This window comes from Eschrichtius robustus, chromosome 19, assembly GCF_028021215.1.
Source record: "Eschrichtius robustus isolate mEscRob2 chromosome 19, mEscRob2.pri, whole genome shotgun sequence".
Classification (NCBI taxonomy): Eukaryota; Metazoa; Chordata; class Mammalia; order Artiodactyla; family Eschrichtiidae; genus Eschrichtius; species Eschrichtius robustus.
The window spans coordinates 31,980,145-32,005,384 of NC_090842.1; the positions used below are offsets into that span (position 1 = coordinate 31,980,145).

Here is a 25,240-nt window from a genome sequence, read left to right on the forward strand (position 1 = left end):
GGAGGATCACAGAGACGCAGCGCGGTCGTAACCCGGACGCCTAGGCCTGGAAAAGCGCCGAGGGCGTCCAGGGCTCGAGGGCACCCAGCACTCGCGCGGGACGCCTTGTCATGAGTCACGGAGGCGAGAAAGCAGGCGGGCGGGGGAAGAGGCTGCAGGATGGAGGGAAGCCCGACCCTCGGGAGGGAACCGAGCGGACGGGGAGGCCCCGACCTCACACGGGGCAGGGAAGGGGGGCCCTGCCTACCCACGCCCTGCCCGCCCTGCCCGCCCTGCCCTCACCTCCATCCGACGCAACAGGCGCTGCGGCCGGGTCCGGACCCCGGGGTCTGCGTGCTGGGAGGCGGGGGCAGCAGCCCGCAGCCATGACAGGAGCGGGGCTGGCCGCGGGCGGGCTGGGCCGCACGTGCGGGCAGCGGCCCCTCCCCGGCCTCCCCGCGCTCTCGCCCGCCCGCCCCCGGGGGCCGGCCCCTCACCTCGGCGGCGGCGACGCGGCCCGGCCTGCCCCGACCCCCCCACCTCGGCGGAGCGGCGGCGGCGGCGGCACGTACTCACCGCCGCTCACGGGTTCTCGCGCTTCGCCATGACTGAGGCGCCCCCGTCGCCCCCCGCTTCGACCGAGACTGACACGCGCGGCTGGCCGGGCGGGGGCAGCCTCAGGCGACCACCCGGCTGACAGAACCCGCCCCCGCCTCTCCCCACCAGTTGAGCAGCGGCCACTGCCCAGCGGCGCCCCCAGGCTTCCTCCCCACGCCTGGGGCGGCGGGTGGCAGCGACGGGCGGCGGCGGCACTTACCGGCGGCGCGGCCAGGCCCCCCTGTCAGCGCGGGGCCGGGAGGGAGAGGAGGGAGGAGTGAAGGGGCACCGCCTCCCCCGCGCCGCCACGCACCCGCCTGATTGGCCCAGTTCACTCCCCCAGCTCGACCCCACCAGCCCCTGCGAGCGGCACTCCGGCAGCACCGGCGCGTCATTTGCATACTTGTGCCCGCGCCGCTGATTGGCCCGGGCTCGGAGGGGCGGTGGAGACGGCGGCAGCTCCCGCCGCTGCTCCCGCCGCGTCGGGCGACCGAGGAGGGAGGATCCCCTCTGCCGCTCCCCTTCCCTCTCGGCCCGGCCTGACCTGGGGTGGAGGGCGGCGGGAGGCGGGGTCGCCGCCCGGCTCCAACATGGCCCCGCCGCGCCGCCGACCCAATCGCCGGTGCGGTTACTCCGAGAGCCCTGGGCGGCCTCGGGGCGGGGAAGTGTTGGGGTCGGGCGCCCTCTGGCCGGAGCGCGGGGCAGTGCAGTGGCCCGGGCTCCCGTCGCCGCCCCGCCGCGGCCGCCACGTCAGGCCGCGCCCTCGCGGCGGCCTCTCCCCTCCCCGCTGCCCGGCCGCCACGTCAGGCCTGGCAGGCACGCCCTAGCCGCGAGCTGACCGGTGGCGGGGTCGGCGCCGAGGTCACTCACACGCTGGGCATCTCCCCGCCAGCCCGGGACCGCCGAGGAACCGCGAGAGTTTCTAGAGCCTCCCTCTTGACACGGCCGTAGTCTTGGACCCTCGTTCTCACTTCGCTCTGAGACTGCGGTGGCACACGCCTGTGCTGTAAAATCGGGAGCAAGGAGAGTGTCGCCGCGATGATGCAGCGATTCAGTCCAGGTGCTAAGCACCTGCCGCGGAAAAGGCACCAGGCTGAGGAGAGATCCAGCCCCAAGTCCTAATCTAGAGAGAGTACGCACCTCCAGTGGTGGAGAGCTGGGGCTGACACACCTAGTCATCTCCATGGTCAGGCCCACGTTCTAAATTGCACTGCTATGAACGGAAAGAAAGACACCCCCGCCCCCGCCAAAAAAAAAAAGGGCGGGGGAGAAGGTGACGCTGGTCCAGGAGTAGGGGCCGTATAAAAAACCACGGCCTAAGAAGGCGTGGGGACACCTGGGTTCCCTCTCGCACTGTCGCTAATTAACTGAGTGACCTACATTAAATCATAACGTGTCCCAAGGCCTCGGTTTTCCCTTCTGTGAAATGAAGAGGCTGGACACATTTTTCTAAAAGCCTTCCGATTCTAAAATTCTACGGGTCTCTCTTTCAGGCCCTGAGCTGGCTTTAACACCTGACTAAAACTTCAGCATCCATATTAGAATGAGAGAAGACAAAATAATGGAACGTTAGAACTTCAGCCAGCCTACCTTATGTTTGTTCGGAACTGTTTACCGTTTCAAATCCTAGGAGGGTGAGATCTAACATTCACTTTACAGTTGACAGAAATCTCTTGACTTTCTGTCTTCACAAAGAAGCATAGAGCAATGTCACTGTGCTTGTTTATGCCTGACCAGAATGGAATGGCCGCGGTATACAGAGTGCTCGTTGCCAAGTCATTCCATTCTTTATACTCCCCACGAAGGCTCTCCAGAGTAGAGCAACACAACTCTGTTTAGCTGAGATACTGAAAGGGTTGGGAGAAAACCCTGCTGAGAGAGAAGTTACAATTACAGTTTCGATTCCCCTCACGGATACTTAATACCAACTACACACCAGGATAAGAATGCACGCAAACAGTTCATCTCTGAGCTCGCTACACTACTTATTTGAATACCACTTTAGTTTGCAAATCCAACCTGTTGAGTCAAATCTAAGGCCAGTAACATCTCATTTATCAACTTTACCTACTTGACAGAACTTTTCTCCCCAAGAAAACTCATGTTTTCTTGAATACAGCCCTTTGAAAAAATAAAGTTTGGTGATTAAGGAGCATAATTATAATTATCAACACTATTGCAGTTTATTATGACCAATGAATGCCCTCAAAATTATGTAGATTTGTCCCTATAATAATGACCTCTAGAATGCTGTTTTTATGATTAAATTTACATGTTTGTTTGTTTTGTCTCCTTTATCACCACTGGGCTGACACTTCTCCATTGTCCTACCTAACAACCTTCTTTCCGTTTTTTTGTTTTTTGTTTTTAATGCTTCTATTGTACTATGAACCTAGACACAGATAAACTTCTATTAGTTTAGACTTTCAAGATTTGAGTAAAGATTTTCTGTGGGGTTCTCCTGTGAGTTAAGCACATGAGGTTTTTTTGGTTTTTGTTTTTAATTAATTAATTTTGGCTGCGTTGGGTCTTTGTTGCTGCACACAGGCTTTCTCTAGTAGCGGCGAGCAGGGGCTACTCTTTGTTGTGGTGTGCGGGCTTCTCATTGCAGTGGCTTCTCTTGTCGCAGAGCACGGGCTCTAGGCACATGGGCTCAGTAGTTGTGGCACACAGGCTCAGTAGTTGTGGCTCATGGGCTCTAAAGCGCAGGCTCAGTAGTTGTGGCGCACGGGCTTAGTTGCTCCGCAGCGTGTGGGATCTTCCCAGACCAGGGCTTGAACCTGTGTCCCCTGCATTGGCAGGCGGATTCTTAACCACTGCACCACCAGGGAAGCCCGTTTTTTTGGTTTTTTAAAATATTTATTTATTTACTTATTTGGCTGCACCAGTCTTAGCTGCGCCATGTGGGATCTTCTTTGCCACATTAAGGATCTTCGTTGCAACATGTGGGATCTTTAGTTGCGGCATGCGGGATATAGTTCCCTGACCAGGGATCAAACCTGGGCCCCCTGTGTTGGGAGCGCAGAGTATTAACCACTGGACTACCAGGGAAGTCCCCAAGCACATGGGGACAAAATAGATTTTTTGACATCTATTTTGCTCAATGACGAGTTTTTGCTTACTTCTGAAATCTTAGTAGTATTCTTGGTAACTGAGGTTTTTTGGATATGTGCACTCTGGAAAAACCATTGCAAAGGATGGCTCTAAATCCCAGAATTCAGAGGCTACATCAGTAAACACTACTCTTTGCAATTTGAATTAATAAGAATCAATATCATCAACATCAAAATCTAGCAACACTGGCCTACTAGTTCCATCAGGCAATGGAATGTCCAGAACCAGGTGGTAGCAATGCTCTCTCCAGGATCCTCTGTCCCACTCTAGAGTAAAATTGGGTCCATTCCTACCCAAAGTCTTTCAAACCAAAAAGACCCCCATATCTGTAGACACAATGTTTCAGGTCACTAGGAAGCCTGTGCTATGTCAGAGAGCCTTTCTTCATAACCCGAATGAAGCATTCTACAAGTGTCTCCAATAGGTACATTTACTGAAATCTAACTAGTCCCAAGTACTGTGTAAGGGTTTATAAGGGTTTAGCCAAGGAAGCCAGCAACTTCCAACTTTGTTATAGTATTGCATATTTGTTATTTTATTTTACCTTCACAGCGACTCTATGAGAAAGGGATTATTTCCCCCATTTTACAGATGGAGAGAGTTCAAAATCTTGCCCTGGTTACACAATCATTGAGTGGCAGAGATAGGATTCAAACTTAGAACTGACTGGCCCTAAAGTCTGTAACTCTTAACCATTATACTATATCCCTCCCTCAGCCTCAGTTTCCAATTCCATGTTTGTTTTTTGGTTTTTTTTTTTAATTTATTTATTTTATTTATTTATCTTTGGCTACGTTGGGTCTTCGTTGCTGCGCTCGGGCTTTCTCTAGTTGCGGTGAGCAGGGGCTACTCTTCATGGCGGTGCGCAGGCTTCTCATTGAGGTGGCTTCTCGTTGCGGAGCACGGGCTCTAGGCACGCGGGCTTCAGTAGTGGTGGCATGTGGGCTCAGTAGTTGTGGCTCGCGGGCTCTAGAGTGCAGGCTCAGTAGTTGTGGCACACGGGCTTAGTTGCTCCGCGGCACGTGGGATCTTCCCGGACCAGGGCTCGAACCCTTGTCCCCTGCATTGGCAGGCGGATTCTTAACCACTGTGCCACCAGGGAAGCCCCCAATTCCATGTTTATCAAGCACACTTTTATCAACTAATTTGGCACCTTGTAAGGGGGAGTTCCCTGTATAGGCATTTTGGTTGAGGTTACCAAAAAAGGAATATCTCAAAATGTATATGGTATATCAAACTTGGCATTTTCTTGCAAGTTTGAGGGGTATGAACCAATGCTCTGGTACTGTTCACTTTGGGGAAAAACTGATACAATCAAGATCCTAAAACTGCAAAACTAGGATTAGACCCTACTTCAGTGAGACCTACAGAAGTGATGCCCACAGAATAGTCAAAACAACCTTGAAAAAGAAGAAAGTTGGAAGACTCACACTTCCTGATTTCAAAACTTACTACAACACTACAGTAATTGGACAGTGTGGTACTAGCACAAGGATAGACATATAGATCAATGGAATAGAACTGAGAGTCCAGAAATAAACCTTTACATTTATAGTCAATTGATTTTCAACAAGGGTGCCAAGACATTTAAATTGAGAAAGAAAACTGTACATTCAAATGCTAGAGAATGAAGTTGGATCCCTACCTCACACCAAATACAAAAAATAAATGGAAAGGGATGATAGAGCTAAATGTAAGAGGTAAAACTCTAAAACTCTAAGAAGAAAACAAAGGAGTAAATCTTCAGGAACTTGGGTTAGGCAATGGTTTCTTATATATGATACCAAAAGCATAAGCAACAAAAGAAAATATAAATTGGACTTCATTAAAATTAAAAACTTTTGCACAAGCAACTAAAGAAAAAAATAAATTGAATATCAAAATAGAAAACCTTTGTGCTTCAAAGAACACCATTAAGGAAGTGCAAAGAAAAACACCTACAGAATGACAGAAAATATTTGCAAATCATACATCTGATAAGGGTATAGTATCCAGATGTATAAAGAGCTCTTACAACTCAACAATTTTTTAAAAATCCAATTTTAAAATGGGCAAAGTATTTTTGAATAGACATTTCTCCGATGAAGATATACAATGGTCAATATGCACACAATAAAATGCACTCTAATAATCATTAGTTACTAAAGAAATGCAAATCAAAACCACAATGAAATACCACTTCACATCCATTAGGACGGCTATAATAAAAAAGACAGGCAATAACAAGTGTTGATGAGGACATGGAGAAGTTAGAGCCCTCATACATTGCTGGTGGGAATGTAAAATGGTGCAGCCACTTTGGTAAACAGTTCTTCAAAAAGTTAAACATAGTTATTACATGACCCAGAAACCCCAAAGAAATGAAAACATATGTCCACACAATAACTTACACATAAATGTTCATAGCACCATTATTCATAATAGCCCCAAAGTGGAAACAACCCAAATATCCATCAACTGACGAATGGATGAACAAAAGTGTTATATCCATACAAAGGACAATTATTCAGCCATAAAAAGGTTTGAGGAGACTTCCCTGATGGTCCAGTGGGTAAGACTCCGTGCTCCCAATGCAGGAGGCCTGGGTTCGATCCTTGGTGGGGGAACTAGATCCTGCATGCATGCTACAACTTAAGAGTCCGCATGCCACAACTAAAGATCCTGCATGCTACAACAAAGATCCCACGTGCCGCAACTAAGACCCGGCGCAGCCTAAATAAATAAATAAATATTAAAAAAAAAAAAGGATTGAGTACTGCTACATGCTACAACATGGAATAACCTTGAAAGCATTATGTAGAATGATAAAAGCCAGATACAAAAGGCCACATATATGATTCCATTTATATGAAATGTCCAGAATAAGCAAATCTAGAGAGACAGAAAGTGGATTAGTGGTTGCCTAGGACTGGGTTGGAGGGAAGGGGACGAAGAATGGAGAGTGACTGATAATAGGTACTTATGCGGGGGTAATGAAAATGTTCTAAAATTAGATTGTGGTGATGTTTGTACAACTCTGTGGATATACTAAATACCACTGCAAGTGTGAATTTTATGGTAAGTAAATACTATTTCAATAAAGCTGTTTTTTAAAAACTAATGCCTAGGGCTTCCCTGGTGGCGCAGTGGTTGAGAATCTGCCTGCCAATGCAGAGGACACGGGTTCGAGCCCTGGTCTGGGAAGATCCCACATGCCGCGGAGCAACTAGGCCCGTGAGCCACAATTACTGAGCCTGTGCGTCTGGAGCCTGTGCTCTGCAGCAAGAGAGGCCGCGATAGTGAGAGGCCCGCGCACCGCGATGGAGAGTGGCCCCCGCTTGCCACAACTAGAGAAAGCCCTCGCACAGAAACGAAGACCCAACACAGCCAAAAAAATAAATAAATAAACAATGCGTTAAAAAAAACAAAAGGAACAGATATATTTTAATTATATTTATCATATTAATTAAGCAGCAAGTAATTTTTTTAATCTGAAGACTGTTGGAGTGGCACTGTTATTTCTCATATTGGGCTCACCAGTTCTGTGACTTTGGTATAATTTACCTTACCCTCACCATGTATGTGTACCAGACTGGGAGCTGTGTTGGCTACAGAAGAAGGGATTATTATTTTCATATAAATAATATTAAATTATTAATAATAAATACTGGGGACTTCCCTGGTGGCACAGTTAAGAATCTGCCTGCCAGTGCAGGGGACACGGGTTCAATCCCTGGTCTGGGAAGATCCTACATGCCGCGGAGCTACTAAGCCCGTGTGCCACAACTACTGAGCCTGTGCTCTAGAGCCCGAGAGCCACAACTACTTAGCCCGCGTTCCACAACTACTGAAGCCCGTGTGCCTAGAGCCCGTGCTCCCCAACAAAGAGAAGCCATCGCAATGAGAAGCCTGTGCACCACAATGAAGAGTAGCCCCCGCTCGCCGCAACTAGAGAAAGCTTGCGCGCAGCAACGAAGACCCAACCCAGTCAAATATAAATAAATATATCAAAATAATAGTAATAATAAATACTGAACAAATGTGTGTGGACAAAATATCTTCTCATTCATCTTTATTGACATTCATTCACAGGTTGAGGTACTAAAGAAAATGTTGTTTCACAGACCGATAAGTTCTTATAAACTTTAGGAATGCTTTTTTAATCTCTTACACATTTTATGTACATTCATAACTTAAATGTTTTATGCCCCATTATATTATGGAATATAACATAATTTCCATCTTTCTGCAATAATGAATAGTAGCTTGAAGAGCTTACTTTTCCACTCTAGGAAAAGAATCTGAAAGTTGGTTCAGTAGTGAATAAAAACTAACTTCACTTTAGCCCCTGGGTGTTGTGAAATTTCCTTAACTCAGTGGAAAACACAGGTTCTTTTTAGAAGAAAGGGTAAAGGATAGCATTAGAAAGCTCTTTAGCCTCCCTTTTCAGACTCTTGTTCAAGCAAATAGAAAAAAGGGCAGGCTTTCAGTTGTAGCTTAGAGCACCTCAAAGATCAATTAAAAGCATGTTCAGCACTGTTTTCAAATCTAGTGGCTGCTGATAACAACATCCAAAGGATGTGTTCAGCCAGGCAGCCAATCTTCAGACTCTTATCTTAGGCCTACTTAATCAGGGACAGATCTTAGAGTCTCTAAGTTGTATCTATTTTATCCCCTGCTTTTAGCTAGAAATATACTTCAAAGCATGATCCTACTTGACAGTTAAAATCTTCCACTGTTTTGCTTTTATAAACAGTTGCTTGTCCTGGGAGTTCCCTGGCGGTCCAGTGGTTAGGACTCCGAGCTCTCACTGCCAAGGGCCCGGGTTCAATCCCCAGTCAGGGAACCAAGATGCCACATGCTGCATGGCACGGCCAAAAACAAAACAAAACAGACAAACAAACAAAAGTTGCTTGTCCTAATCTTAAAAGGTCTTCAGGAAAAAAAAAGAGGTTTTGCTGTTTTCCTTGATAAGACATTCCTGAGCACCTTATTCCTTCTCTTTGTTCATCTGCTTCTCTTTGGGTAATAGAAGCATTCCTGGAGAGGTTATATCTAAATCAAGTTTGGGGAAATGAAATGCATGATGTGCAGCTGCAATTTAAGAAATTAATTCATTCCACAAATATTTAAAGAATATCTCTGAAAAGGAATTCCCTGGTGGTCCAGTGGTTAGGACTCAGCGCTTTCACTGCCGGGGTCTGGGTTCAATGCCTGGTCAGGGAACTCAGTCCCGCAAACGGTGTGCGTGGCCAAAAAAGAAAAAAGAAAAAAAAATAAAAGAATATCCGCGAAGTGTCAGGTACAGTGCTAGGTGCTGGGAATACAACAGTGAAAAAGATAGGCATGGTCCTTTCACCTCATGGCAAGTTTTGTCAAGTATATAATACCCACTAATTAATTATTTTTATTAATTTATTATACTTAACTTTCATTTACAGGTACTGTAATTGGTATACTAAAAAAACCACGTATGCTCTATACCACAGACCCTAAGGACTAATGGAAACTGTAGACATGTATTTTTCTAATCAACTGGTTTGTTTTATAGGCATTATGGGCATCTTATTTCAAGGAGAAATCCATCCTGGTGCAATTTAAACCCATCTTGTCTTGTTTAAGCTTCAAAAAAGAGAAAATTGCACCAGGTTTCCTCTGAATATTTCTTGACTTGTTTTTCCTCGTTAGTTATAGCCATGACTATAATTTGGTCACCATCTTTCCATAATCCCATCGGCCAGGTTTCACGCTCCTTATTCTATCTTGGAAAGAGCTTATAAAACTCGTATATTATTGTTAGGAATAAAATAAATCCTTTAACCATTACATGGTCTTGCATTTTTTTAAAATAACTGAGTGAGTTTTTTCTTACCTCATATGGATTTCTTAAGAAGGGCTATCTTTCTTATTAAGATCACCTTTTAAAGCACTCTTTTTTTATCAGGGCAGCATGCGGTCTCTTACGTAAAAGCATGTGGAGATTATTGGAATTCCTGGACATTCTGATTGAGGATGCATATTCATTATAGTTGTTTTCTCTGCACTGAACCCCATGGTTTGTTTTATAGAGGAAGAGTAACAACATGCCAACCAGGAAAATTAATTCCAGGTTATATGACTGAAAAAAATTTTTTTAAATTCAAGAGCAGAGAGGCCTTAGAAAATTTTGTTGAAAGTAAGTCAGTGTAGCTTTCTGGTTACCATTAGATGGTAAGCAGTTAGTGACCCTGCACAATTTCTTTTTTTTTCTTTTTGGCCACACCATATGGCTTGGGGGATTTTAGTTCCCCAACCAGAGACTGAACCTGGGCCCCTGGCAGTGAAAGCGCGGAGTGCTAACCACTGGATTGCCAGGGAATTCCCAGACCCTGAGCAGTTTAAGTAGAAGTCTTGTGTGGAGACCAGGAAAGGAGCTGAGTCAATGTTTCTTAAAACAAGAAATTCATAGAAATTGTCTCCTACAGGCACATATTTGACCTCTCCAACATTACAAATATTTGACAAACATTTCACCTTCCAGAAAGTTTGGTTGGGTAGAGACCTCAAAACTAGTATGTCAGAGAACTGCATTTCTTCCAAAATGGGGCCAGTTCTGCCTCGCTGATTGGCTGTATTTGAGTGATGGTTAGCAACAAGATAAAAGACCAAAGAATTAGGCCAAATCCTCTGGATATCAAATACATAATTGAATTTTCCCTTTTTTCACAGTTTATCTCAGTGTCATGGAGGACTGCCTAACTTTTTCTCATAGTCAGCAATTTTTGGCTAATCCCGTGGAGCCCTCTTTGTCCAGCACACAGTACCCTGGCTCCTAGAAGACACTTCTCCTTGTGTTCCCTTTGCAGAGTGTGTACTATTTGGCAAGAATATACTGAGTGATTTGTGGAAACTGTAAGAAATGTCAGGCTGGAGCTTGCTCATTCTCTGGCACTCCTGTTTCTAGATAAACAAAAGTGACTGCAGTCTTTTCTGTTCCTCAAACACATCACTCTTCCTTGTCTCAGGAACTTTTCACCCTCTATTCCCTCTGCCTTTCCGTAGGCTCTAGGTATGGCTGCTCCTCACAGAGGCCTTCATTGACCCCTAATTACTCAGGTGGTTTCCCTCTAAACACCACAGTCCTGTGTGTGTGTTTGTCTCTGCCCACTAGAAACCAAGCATCTCGAGGCCAAGGCAGGCTCAGTCTTGTTCCTGGAAGTATTCCCAGCACCTAGAACACAGGTGCTCAAGAAATGTGTATTTTCACCACTATATTTAAAATACGTAACCAACTAGGACCTACCGTATAGCACAGGGAACTCTGCTCAATATTCCATAATGACCTGAATGGGAAAAGAATTCGAAAAAGAATAGATACATGTATATGTATAACTGAATCACTTTACTGTACATCTGAAACTAACACAACATTGTTAATCAACTGTGCTCCAATATAAAATAAAAAATTTTTTAAAAATTCTCACTTAAAAAAAAAAAGAAAAAAAAAGAAATGTGTATTTTCCACTGAATGAAATGTTCACCCAAAATACCTGTAATGTCCTGGGAGAAAGAACAACTGTCATTTGGGGTTATCTCACCTGGTTTTGAATAAGATATTGGAAGCCTCAATGAGAGATTCTCAAAACTAACTGCAGACTAGAATCACCTGGGAAGCCTTAAAGTTACCTTTGCTTAGACCCTGCCCCGACCTAGGGGTGATGGGTCTCAGGCACCAATATGTTTTAAAACCTCTTTGTGTCATTGCTTGTGCAGCCAAGGTAGAAAGTACTGCTCTAAGTGACAGGAAACTGAATAATTACCCGACTACCATGTTCTTATCCTCTAGGTGAGTCGTTTCCGTGTCACCTCTGTCTAGGGCAACCTAAAGTGTTCTTCAGACTACCCTTGTGGCTTCTGAATACCTGCCTCGCTATCGCAAAGGGGCAGAATTAGGCACAAACCAAATGAAAAATTAACCTCCCAGGAAAGAAAGAGAAAAGGCACCCAAGTAACTGAGGTTCATCTGTTAGGACCTGCTCTGAAAACCTCAAACTCAAAGGGGAAAGTTCCAGCACATTTCTCTCTTCCTTCATAGAAGAAAGTCATCAACAAACCTCTTCATTTATCTGTAGAAGTCAGAGGCAATCAACCAATCACTCAAGTGCAAAGCGAATAAAAAACAATGCTCCCAGAGGGATGTGTCCAAATTCCATCCTCTTTCTTGCAGGAAACAGAGACCAAGTAGTGGTGGGCTCAGAAACACTTATCCATATTTTTTGTTATGGCAAACTCTAAACTTGAAGACCTTACGAATAATTGGGACCTCTACTTTTTTTTTTTTTAAGGAAAAGCAATGGTTATTGATATTTTTCTCAAGCTGTGCAATTAATAAACTATTTTTTCTTTATTTTTCAAAATCACCATCAGAACTGTTAACAAAACCTAGATTCATGCTGAAAGTCAATTGGTTTCCCCTCCAGTTAGAAAAACCAAATGACTATAGTAAAATGAAGCACACACAGGATTACAGGTAGAAATTCAGGCCCTACCACTTGCCAACTGAATGAATTATAAGCAATTTTTCTTGCCTGTTAAATGAGAATCAGAACACCTATGCTCTCTGACTCACATTTCTGTTTCTTACTAATAATGTTCACAAACATTATTCTCTGAAAATGTTGCGGTGTGTAAATGAAAATTACTGGTCTACTGTCTTGTAGGTGAACTTCTTTTTTTTATAAGCTCTTTTTTAAAAATTTTATTTATTTAATTTATTTATTTTTGGCTGCACTGGGTCCTTGTTGCTGCACGCGGACTTTCTCTAGTTGCGGCGAGAGGGGGCTACTCTTTGTTGCGGTGCACGGGCTTTTCATTGAGGTGGCTTCTCCTGTTGCAGAGCACGGGCTCTAGGTGTGTGGGCTCCAGTAGTTGTGGCTCGCGGGCTCTAGAGTGCAGGCTCAGTAGTTGTGGCGCACGGGCTCAGCTGCCCCATGGCATGTGGGATCTTCCCGGACCAGGGCTCGAACCCGCGTCCCTTGCATTGGCAGGCAGATTCTTAACCACTGCGCCACCACGGAAGCCCATGTAGGTGAACTTTTAAGCAAATAAATAAATAAGTAAGTAAATAAATCCAGTGGTTACAGTCATTAGAAATACTAGGTTATACTACGTGTCCAGCAAAGTACTGAACAAAAAAGTTGTCCACTAGGGAAACTGAATCCATTAGACCAGAACAGTAGACAGATCACCCAACAGGGAAAGCCATTTCTTTTGCAACAGGAGAAACTCAGCTTAGCCAAGTACAGACATAACACAATAAATCCACTTATTCATCCCCAAAAGTCTGATCTAAAGTTCTTTCATCTCCTACAGAAGATGTCCTGGCTGTGCAAGGGACTATTTAAATTCAGAGACCCTCTTATTAGTCAAGATCAGGGCACTAAACTTGAATAACTATGAGTTAACAAAACTTAATTCAAGGGTTTCAGTAGGTAAGAGGATCTGGAAAGTTGCAAGTTGACAGCAGTTTTGCAGTTGATCCTAGGACAGCTTAAAACAGAAGAACTCCTGCCTCCTAACTTCTCAAGGTTAGAAGCGACCTTTGAGGTTGTCTGGCTGAGAATATGCTGGGACAGGTATGGGTTAAAATCCTACGTGGTCCAAGTAAGTCTTTAACCTCACCTAGCCTTAGTTTCTTTATTTATTAGTAAAATAGAGATTAAAAATATCTCTTTTGCAGTGCAAATAATCTGAAGCTTAGAGATGATATACCTAAAACCAGCACATATTAGATTATCAATAAATTATAGCTAATTTTTAAAAGTCAGTCAAGTGATTTTCATATTTCTCCCAGTGTCAGAGCCCCTGGAAGCTGCAGATCACTGTGAAATGTTGATATAATTTACCAAATCATGTGAACCAGGAAAAGCTTATTTAGTAGCAAATATGAGTCTATTTTATAGGTATATACAGTATCACAAAAAGAACACATCTGATCACCAAAAGAAAGATTTTCTTAAATCCCCCCAAACAATCTATTGAACTGGGTCATGTGTCAGATCTTCCCAAACTATTTGTTGACTACTTGTTGATTTGATTTATGCCTGAGGTGGGAGCTGGCAGCAGTTGTAACCAGCAGTGGTAGACAAATGGAGAAAAGACCTATCATTTTGATTAGCCGCACACCTCATAGAGTTTGCAAACCTCAACTAATAACATATTACTGATACACTAATTCAATGATTTTGAAACTGTTTTGAAAATGAGGAAACTCTTTCTTTAAAAAGATTTTTTTTTTCAGAAGCTCAAGATCTAAAACACAGAAAAGCAGAAGTCCCGAATGAAAAAACAGAACAAAAGCTGAGCAGCCTTTCTGTGAGCTTTGGGATGCCCTGCCCTTCTCCACCCCTCGAATGCATGTCTGAAGACTTCCTGGGCTTGGAGGGGGACATTCTAAAAATCCGTTAAGTCCAGCCCCTCATTCTGCAGATAAGGGAATTAAACCCCAAGGGACTGAGAGATCCACCCAAGGTAGCACCGTGAGTTTGTGAAAGAACCAACACTAGGACCCAGGCCTCTGAATTCTCTGTTCAGCATTTTCTCCCATGCCACCAGGACGACTCCAATGTTCCTAGCTTTGAATTCTTCAAATAGCACACTTGGGAAATTTTGATTTATTTCCCAAGATAACTGGTTAAAGAGATGAGGCAGAACCTTGGCAAAGCAGTCAACTCCCTAAAAAATTTACCTTCTCAAACTTGCAGGTTGATCAGATGTCCCCCCTCTGCCTACCTTTGCTATCGTGTTCCATAATGTACCAAAATTCTCTGTTTATATCAGACATCATAAATGGCCTATACAGTGTATCCAGCTATCTTGGACTGGTTGCCAACATTTAAAAATCAGAAGATTTTGCCTAAAAATTTGGATTTCCACCTTCTGTTGAAAAATGAAAAATTCTAGCAATACTGAACTCTCATTCCCAGTTGATAACACTCCCAGGAGCTGAGAAGAGGCAAGCACTCTCCACTGTGTCTCGGTCCCCACCAACCCCTACCTACCTGTGTCCATTATTCCCTGGTCCCTGTAGGCATTTGAGTTTGTGACCCATGGTCTAAAGCTTTTGTCTATAGAAGGAGTTTTTGAGAATGGGATTTATAGGAGCAAAGGTAAACCTAAGATACAGACATAGGGGATAATCTCATTTCAAAAGATAAGGTGAATGTCATCATACATAATGCTGCTTTCCTGCATTGATTAAGGAGGAAACTTTCAGAGTCTCCTGACTCGTTTATTTTTCTGAGAGCTGTTAAATTAACCATAGACTAATAGAGCTACAAGTCTCAGACTTGCTTTCCTGTGTGTCCCCTTTTACACGACTGTCTGCAGCACAACTCCAAACACTCTGCTGAGCCCCTCGGGAGATGTTATTAAACCACCCATCAGCCTGTTCCCTGCATCCCAGAGCACCTCCCTTAGCACTACGGTCAGGAGGAACTGGCTGAGAGCCCCAGGATCAGCCCCAGGACTGGGCAACATGGGCGTGGACACAGCAGGCAAAATGAGAGCAATTCTTAAGGAGGATTCAGTCCTGCTCCCAGCGGCGGCAACCCAGGTCCTTGTGTCACATTCTTGCTCCTTGCACGTCCTCAAATCTGTTATCACTGCACACACCTCCCCCTGTTCAATCACCTTACTCTCCTCCATCGCAGAAACTTACAAAAGTATCAGATAAACAAATTCACCCAAAGGTTTTAATAGTTCAGAACTGTATACTTTTTATTTTAGCATCTTAACCTAAGTGTGTATCACTAATAATAGAATTTTAGGGATCATGATTAGTTGGTGAAAAGAATATTTGGAGATAAAAAGGGCTTACCCTCAAATTATACCACAAAGGAGGTTTATTTACCTTGTACCTGAAGGGTCACCATTATATCACCTCCCCTCCTCCAGGACTTTGTTCAAATGCTACTTTCTCAGTGAGGCCTTCCTTAACCTCACAAATTAAAATTGTGACCCTCGGACTTCCCTGGTGGCACAGTGGTTAAGAATCCGCCCGCCAATGCAGGGGACACGGGTTTGAGCCCTGGTCGGGGAAGATCCCACATGCTGCAGAGCAACTAAGCCCATGCGCCACAACTACTGAGCCTGCGCTCTAGAGCCCGTGAGCCACAACTACTGAGCCTGCATGCCACAACTACTGAAGCCCGCGTGCCTAGAACCCGTGCTCTGGAACAAGAGAAGCCACCGCAATGAGAAGCCCACGCACCGCAAGGAAGAGCAGACCCCGCTCACCGCAACTAGAGAACGCCCACATGCAGCAACGAAGACACAACGCAGCCCAAAATAAAATAATTAATTTTTAAAAAAATGTGACCCTCCCCCCTCATCCCCACACTCCCTACTGCGTCCCCTGCTTTATTTGTCCCCGTATCACTTAGCACCATATGATATACAGTGTCTTTTGCTGTTGTTGTTGTTTACTGTCTCTCTGCCTCCCTCCACTAGAACATAAGCCCCACGGGATAAAGATCTCTGTCTGCCCACCACATCCTCAGTGCTGTGGCAGTGCCTGGTCCACAGTAGATACTCAATAAAGGTTTATGAAATAAATGAACTTGTCACGTACCATGCTCAAGCCTTGGGTGACAATTATTTCAATAGTTAACAGGGGACTTCCCTGGTGACGCAGTGGTTAAGACTCTGCACTCCCAATGCAGGGGGCCCAGGTTCGATCCCTGGTCAGGGAACTAGATCCCACATGCATGCCACAACCAAGAGTTCGCATGCCACAACTAAGGACTCCACGTGCCGCAACTGAGGAGCCCGCCTGCTGCAACTAAGACCTGGGGCAACCAAATAAATAAATAAATATTTTTTAAAAAAATAGTTAACAGATGGAAAGGAGAACTTTATTTTTTTTTAATATAAGTTTATTTTTGGCTGCATTGGGTGTTCGTTGCTGTGCGCGGGCTTTCTATAGTTACGGCGAGCGGGGGCTACTCTTCATTGTGGTGCGCGGGCTTCTCATTGTGGTGGCTTCTTTTGTTGCGGAGCACGGGCTCTAGGTGCGTGGGCTTCAGTACTTGTGGCTCGCGGGCTCTAGAGCGCAGGCTCAGTAGTCGTGACGCACCGGCTTAGTTGATCTGCAGCGTGTGGGATCTTCCCGGACCAGGGCTCGAACCCGTGTTCCCTGCATTGGCAGGCAGATTCTTTACCACTGTGCCACCAGGGAAGTCCAAGAAGAACTTCTTGATGATGAGAATGACTACATATTTTAAAGCTGGAAGGGTGCTCAGAAGTTTTGATGTAATCTTTCCTTTATATACATATATATTTTGTGGAACGAACGTACGTATTTCCTTTCTTAAATATTTTCACGGACGAAATACAGTCTTTTTTTAAAAAATATTTAGAATAGATGTAGGGTAGCCCATCTGGGAAGCAGGATGCTAAATGAGATCGCTTTTTTTTTTTTTTTTTTTCAAAATGTTACAGTGTAACCACACCATATGTAAGGTGTGGGGTGTGGGGTATGGTGATGGTGGTGGTGTGGTGTGTGTGTGTGTGTTTATTGTGGCAGTTGCATCTTTAACTAGATTATGAACCTTTCTTCTTTTCCTCTGAGCTAACAATGATGGAGTTTAGTTCTTTATCTGAAATGTGTCCTAGTAAATATATGTAATAAGACCTAATTTGAAAAGGCAGCAGAGGATGTTCCTGGCTACTTAACTTTGCAGCACTGCCTTCCAGCTGTCCTTTGGGAAATAACTGTTTATCATTTTTTTTGTTGTTGTTGGTATTTATACCTTTTTACTATGCTTCTTTGAATTCTTCTAACAGCACACTTGGGAAACTTTGATTTATTTCTCAAATACAAACAACATGAAGCCTGAACTTCTGGCTCAAGTGTTCTAACCTGGCACCAAGGTCAGAACACAAATTGACTGATGGGTCCCAGACCAGTTTAGATTCATGGTAGCAACACAGGTACTATTTGTATTGAACTAACTGGCCAATGTTCTGAGCAGAGGTGGGCACCAGAGACCAGTGAGAAACAGACCATCTCAGCACGAGAAAATGCTGAAAAGTTCTTTTATCACTGTTGTGACTGGAGATAGCACCAGTGAAAATTTAAAGACCTAGAGCATGTAAGATTAGGTTACCAATCACAGATCAAAGGAGTATAGAACAGAGGCAAGGAATGACCTGACTTCTAAGTACCTGAACTTATGAAACCTCCCGGACATAATCTCATAGTAGAACCTCAATTCTGGTCTCTATTACAATCTATCCTAAGGAATAACACATGTACAGGGTTATTCATTACAGTACTGTCAGTAAAGGCAAAAGTTTAGAAACAACTTAAGTGATCACCTTGGGGACCTGGTTAACCAAATTATGGAATACCCATACAATAGAATACAATAAAATCATTTTTTAAAAATTGAGAGTATTCTTTATGAATGGAATTAGAATGATTTCAAATACAAAACCAAGATGTGGGATAATAGAGTATGCTATCATGCGGAAAAAAAGGCAAAACAAGAATACATGCATACAATTATATTTTCTTGTATACATATAAAATACCTCTGGAAGGGTACATAATAAACTGAATCATTGGCTTCTTCTAGAAAAGGACACTGGATAATGGGGGACGAGGTTTAGGAGAGACTTCTCACTGTATATCCTCTTGCATTTTGAACCAGACAAATGTAACTCCTAGTCAAAATAAATAAAATTAATATTTTAAAGTAAAATAAAATTACATTAAATAAGATTTTTAAAGTTAATTAACCCTCTTGGGGGGGAGGGGCAGTACAGGAGTTGGGGAGTGGGAGGTACAAACTATTGGGTGTAAGACAGGCTACAAGGAAGTATTGTACAATATGGGGAATATAGCCAACATTTTGTAACAAATGTAAATGGAGTGTAATCTTTAAAAATTGTATAAAAAATTAAAATAAAAAAGTTAAGTAAGCCCTACTTAATCTGTGACACCTCATTCTTGCACCATTTCCATAGGTTTGAAATTTTTTCAAAATGAGAAGATCAAGTAAAAACAAACAGACAAACAAAAAAGAATATGCTCTGCTCTGGGGTAATAAGCTGGGTGCCTCCAGCTAGAGGCTGTCAAGGAAGGGGAAGTGCCAAAGATAATTTGCTTGCTTCAGAAGTATACTTATATTGGCTGGAGAGCTGAGGGCACAGTGGAAACCCTTTCTTTGCTGCCATCATGAAATGGGTTTCCAACACTGGCAATGCAGTTTCTGACTGTGCCATCAGAATCACAACCTTCTTTAACTGAAAATGGCCAACTCCCCCTTGGGTTGGTTAAGTACAGGGGGGAAAAGAAAATGTCACAGTTAACCGTTTCTCTCCATTTTATCTGCTTTGGCAACCGAGCAGATAAAATGCCAAACATGTAGTAAAGGACTTAAACGAAGTCAAAGCTTCGGTTTTGGAAAAATCTTCTTGGCCGACCTCTGGGAAGAGAGGCAGCCCCTTGGGGACTCATAGCAAACAAGGTATTTCCTCTGTGTGGGCTTAGCAAGAGTAAACGTGCAATGAGGTAGTTTATGATGGAGGGATGCTTGAATGAAAAGGGAGGAGAGTCAACAAATCGTGTTTCAATCCTGACTCTACCTCAGCACTTATCACAGGATCTTAATTTTTACAGCCTGAGTAGCCTCCTCTATAAAATGGAATCATAATCACTGCCTCACCCACCTTCCTGGACCAAAAGACATAAAAGGTTACAAAGCATTTTTAAAACTCTGTGGCACTAGAGGTAAACGTTAGGGAAATAAACATAAGACAAAATACCTTTTGGTGATAATTATGAAGTTTTCAGAGAGGCAAACGTATCTTTAGGATCCAATACATCATAACTTTCTAGTCTTAAAAACTCCATCTGCTGCGTTACCTGGGACAAGTCCCCTAGCCTCTCTGAGCCTTAGTTTCCTCACTGAAAAATGCTGTTAATGCTACCTACTTAACAAAGCAGTTAGCTATGAGAATTAGGTGGAGTAACCTATACAAAATGGAGAGCTCACCAGTCCCTTTCCCATGTACCTTGGGTAATGAATCATGGTCTCAATCAAAGGATACTTCATTTGCTGATTTGCTTCATTCCTCAAACTCTCTGTACTGTCTCTCAATTTTTCTGTAAATCTATAAGTGTTCTAAAAAATAAAATCCATTAGTTAAAAAAAATATTTATTTAAAATGTAAAGTGATTGAAAAGGGGGACTCTGGAGCCAGACTGCTTGAGTTTGAATCACAGCTTTGCTGTGTACTAGATGGATGACCTGGGGAAATTTAGTAACACCTTTGTACTTCAGTTTCCACATCTATAAGCACTACGTAAATTTTTGCTATTAATATAAAATAATACTAATTATTATTTTTATTATTATTACATTGCACTCAACAATGGGAATACAGTGATGAACAAGGCAATTTAAGCAAAGCACTCTGAAAGCACCCACCGTTATCTTAAATGTAGACCCAAAGAGGTTAAGTTACTCCACCAGGGCCACATAGCTAGTTAATGAGAGAGGACTAGAGAAGACCAGCCAGGACTAGTTAGAGACGTCCAGATTGCAAGTCACTGTCTTTCCACTGCCCCATGCTGTGCAACCAGATTCAAACCTGGACACTGCAGAGTCCTGGAACTACCACAGTGGATTCGGGAAGTCACTTGGAATTGGCCCAATAATTCTGTGCATTCCTGACCTCCACCCTCTTTCTACATCCCATTCCTTAGGGTGTTGTCCTTGCCTGGCTTACATGTGGATCTTCCTGCAAATTTCAGATTTGGAGTTCACAGTGGAGACAACGTGGAAACGCCACATCCCCCATACCACTTGCATTTCTTTTGTGCTTGTGAATCTTATACAAGAACAAAGGTTGAGTCTCTCAGAGACCTTCTGGAAAGGGGCAGATCCAGGTGTGGTGGGGCCTGAAGTGTGTACAATATTGCGGGCTTGCTTTTAGGAAAGGAATACATAATTACAAATTAAAAATTAGGTACCAGGCCTTGGAATGCATGCAAATGAAGGGCCCTGAAATTTAAGCATTATTAGCTTCCTGGTAAATCCAGCTCTGCTCCTACAGTTACTAATTCCCTTCTTTCCCTCTTCCCTTCGTCTTTGCTTCCACCCGTGTCACTTGCACCTGCCCTGCCATCTAGCACCCACTGTGCCCCAGGCAGTAACTTCTTCCTAAGTTTACATTCTGATTAAAAAAATGGACTTTGCTCCAGTCTGCAGATTATTATCCAAATTATGATACAGGCACAGCTTTTCTTGATATGAAAGAATAAAATGATGTACAGTTAACCTGTGGGTGGTGTGTAATCATGCTACGTGGGGCTGTGCATTAGACTTGATAGACCACAATGTAGCCAGAAGCTACTGTTTTCTGTTTGCATTTGTGAACACACCCAGGGCCAGGCTCTTCTATGTCCGGGACATTCAGCAAATAAAATGATCCTCTCAGAAGGGGCTGGGGCTGGGGTTGGGGGGGGGGGGGGTCCCTGGCGGTCCAGTGGTTAAGGCTCTGCCCTTTCACTACAGGGGGTGCGGGTTTGATCCCTGGTGGGGGGAGATCCTGCGTGCGGCAGGGCGCAGCCAAAAAATTTAAAAAAAAAAACAAAAAGAAGAAGGAGGGAATGATATACCAATCTAGAGAAGAGAACATCGTATAGTTATGCATAATTATGCATGATTAATAGAATATTTTTACACATGTCATCTGACCTAACGCTCACACCATTTGATGTATGTAGTGTGGTTTTATTAAACCCCTGCGCCCGGTGACAGATTGGAGACTGAGGCCTACAGTGACTGAAGTTTGATTCTGAACCCTTCCCTGCTAATTTCCTTTCCCACAGCACCGCCCCCGTTATCCTCACATCCAGGGGACACAAAGAGTGCACAGGCCGCAACTGCACAAAGAACCCATAGACAAAGTAAGTCGAGGCTGTTTTGTGGGTGATTTGGTGATGGGAACTTGTTCCTGGTGGGTAGGGGTGGGGTGGAGCTATTTTCTCGGCTGGGATTATCCCGATGAGTCATCTAGGTTGATCCCATGAATTACATAGTTCCTCACCTTTCCCCTCCCCTGGACAGCAGTATCACCCAGCCCTGGAGCCGGGATCGCACGTGCCCTTCACTGCCCTGCTTGTCCCCGGCAGCCTGCTCAGTCGGGGCCTGGCACGGAGCCACCGGCCCGGAGCAGGAGGGGAGGAAGCGTGTGTCTCCCAGTGGCTGTCAGCTTTCCCAGCTGACTCAACTCGACACCTCCCTCCCCCCGCCGGGCACACAGCCTCCTATCTCTCCAGTTTTCAGGCTTGTCTGGTGGTTCTCAGGGGGGAGCACCCCCCCTCCTACTGCCCGGGGCGCCTGGTCTGCAGCCTGGGGCTGCCAGCAGTGGTACCTGGGCCCCCTGCCCGCTGGCCTGGCGGGCCCTCGCTCAGGACGGTTCAAACCTGCTGCAATGGAGAGTTCAGAATATGGGTCAAGGTGCTCTCGGCAGGGCCCAGGGGAGGATCACCTGACCGGGAGGTGGGTGACTCAGCGGGAAGGGAAGGGGTGTGGGCTGGAATCTGCTGGCCCACAGGGCCTGGAGGAGGAGGGCAAGTTGTCTCCATCTGGCTGCCTGCCAGGGGAGGAGGAAGAAGGAGACAGAAGGAAGGATAAAATGACCGCCGGTGACCCGACTAGGGTGGAGTCCAAATCCTCCCCAGAGCAGGCAGTCGCCCTCATGGAGCTGAAGCCACTCCCAGGTCAAACTGCCACTGTGGCTGTAAAGACCTAATTAGCCGCCTCCCCTGCCCAAGTGGGAAATCAAAAGGACAGAAGCTCATCCCTCCAGACTCCATCCACCCAAGGCCCCTACAAGAAACCCAAGCCACCGGCCTAGCATGCAAAGGCAGCCGTCCCTCATAGAGGCGACTTGGTTTCTCCCCCAATTAATCCCGAATGTGAAAATTACTAACCCATTTTATTTTACATCTCCACGCGGCGGGGGCCTCCTTTCAAGGGTGTGGCAGGGGCTGCAGTTGCTGGAACAGCAGCTGCGCTGTCTGAGCCTCACTTCCTCTGGCTCCAGCTGCAGGTTCGTCAGGGCCAAGCAGGGAGTTTCCTCATTCTCTGGGCTTTCGGCTTTGCTAGGCGGCCACCCGCACCTACCAACCCCCGCAGCTGCTCGCCGCCCTCTGTGGGTAGCGAGTTTGGGACTCCCTGGTCCCATGAGTCAGAGCCAGGCTGGAGACAGACAGCAGGCTTCCTTTATTAAATCAGCCTCCTGCCCCGTACACCACAGAGGGAAGCTATAATTACTCGTTTGGCCTGGCTCTGAGAACTGAGCCACAAATGCTTGACTAGGAGGGATGGTTCCTGATTCCTGCATTTATCTAGTGCACCCCAGTTTGGAAATACAAACAACAGCCAGGGGTTCAAGCCTATTACGCATATGTCCGATGTTCTGCACATATAACAGCGTGCATTGGACCTGGACACTGATGGAGATTGCTAGAAAAATTGCTATATTAATGCTGCCAGGAGTTTTTTGTTTTGTTTTGTTTTGTTTTGTTTTTTTAATGCGTCCTGCCTTGTTGCCAGTCTCATTTGAGGCAGGCTGCTCATTGCTGATATTGGTTTTTAAGAGATAAAGGAAAAGGCAACAAAACATTGTTTTGGATCCTCAGGACTGTTTTAGCCATCTGGCATAGAGACACAAAATCTCTGGCCTCCCAGGGCCTGCAGAAATGTTTGAAACCTGAACCCTGAAAAAAAAGAGTTGGCTCTAAAAGAAAAAATAAAACCACCAAATCAAAATAATATAGCCAATCTTCATGAACTGTTCAATTTACTATTCATTGGTTTATTCAGTCATTCACTCATTCATTCATTCCTGGAAGCATACATTTCTGCCATTCATTCACCAAAGATCTGCTGAGCTGTTTCTCTGGCCACGTATAGTTTCAGGCACTATAGTTTCAGGGCTACATAAGTGCTAAACCAATTAAAGATATAGACAGAACTAAGCAGACAAATATTCCTGCCCTTGTGGGTGAATAATAGACACAAAAATAAGCAAATTATATGGTATGTTAGAGATAATAAGTGTGATTGATAAGAAGAAAAAATAGAGCAGGGTTAGGGGAATTATTGGTAAAGGAGAAATTCATAAACATCTCATGACATTTAAGAACAATTTGTAGGTTAGAGTTCTCTCACAGCGAGAGTTCTCAAGTCTGCATAATAATTGCTGAGAAATTATAACCGATCATAAATTAAATGAGTTACATTTGACTACAGTAAAATTATAAAAATCTTCTAAGCTTTGTTTATAACCAAAGCTTGGGTGCATGTTAAATATATCTGATAGGAGATAAAAAGTAAAAGTGCCAAGGCATCTGACCCTGCCTCTGGTTACCGGTAAGTAAAGGCACTTCATTCAAGTATTATTGGATACCTATAATATAGTGGTTAAGGGCTTGGGTGTCAGATGCCAGGGTTCAGGTATGGTAAATGGCTCCATCATTTACTATTTGTATGATTCTGGGAAAGATATTTAATTTCAGTTCCCCCTCTTTCATAAGAGGGTAATATAGAACCTACCTTATAGGGTTTCTGAAATGATGAAACAAGATAATAAAAGTAAAGGTGTTAGTTAGGATAGCACCTGGCACTTAGTAAGTGCTCAATACCCGTTAATCTATTATTATCGTTGTTGTTAGGATGATGACAGTGATGATAACAGTGAGTTGCCAGGCACCGTGTTGGGTATTGGGGACCCACAGCTGAACAAGACAATGACATGGTCCCAACTGGGAGAGGCTTTGCAAGCATACTGTGCTTCATTAAATCTCATGGCCCCCTGGCAGGGTGATCCCCACTGCACCATTGATCACTGTTAACCATACTTGGATGGCCAATAAAAATGAACAGACCACAGTGAGACACCATTTGATAACCTTTCAGTTGGAAGAAATTAAGAAGCCTGATAATGCCAAGTACTGCAGAGGATGTGGATCAATAGGATCTTTACACCTTCATTGTTGGTGAGATGGTAAATGGGTACATTCACATTGTTTTTCAGGAGATGTGTGCAAGAATGTTCAGCTCAGCACGTTCAAAGTAGTGGAAAGCTGGTAACGACTCAAATGTTCATTGGCAGGAGAATAAATTAATACTTGTGGGGGCTCTCACCTTCTGAGATGGCCCACCCTCTGTCTGTGGAGTGTGCTTCTCACAAGGCGGTTTTCGCCTTTTGAGATGGACCGCATTCTTTCTATGGAATGTGTATCTCTCTAAATAAATCCACTTCTTACCTATCAAAAAAAAAAAGAAAAGTACTCGTGGGATGTGATAGAGAGGACAAAGGGACCATACATAGCTCTATGCTACAATATGGATGAATTTTAGCAATATAATATTCTGAGGAAAAAGTATATTCCAGAAGACTACATACAGCAGAATATTCTCTTGAGCAAGGTAAAAACAAGATCTAAGCAATGCAACTTTTAGAAAAATATATTAAAATTAATTTTTAGAAAAGCAATGAATGGTAAAGT

The 25,240-nt window shown here is 44.3% G+C and overlaps 1 protein-coding gene across 13 annotated transcripts in view; it reads right to left on the reverse strand.

Annotated features, from left to right (window-relative positions):
* The window catches only part of CHD9 (chromodomain helicase DNA binding protein 9), a 244,201-nt gene that overhangs the window by 192,608 nt on the left and 26,353 nt on the right, over nucleotides 1–25,240 (reverse strand). For 5 of the 13 annotated variants that reach the window (XM_068529058.1, XM_068529056.1, XM_068529057.1 and 2 more), the window contains exon 1: nucleotides 797–879. The exons of 1 other annotated variant lie outside the window; for it this stretch is intronic. The gene's annotated coding sequence lies outside the window, so the exon portion shown is untranslated. 7 more of the 13 variants (XM_068529064.1, XM_068529052.1, XM_068529050.1 and 4 more) reach the window with 4 other exon arrangements.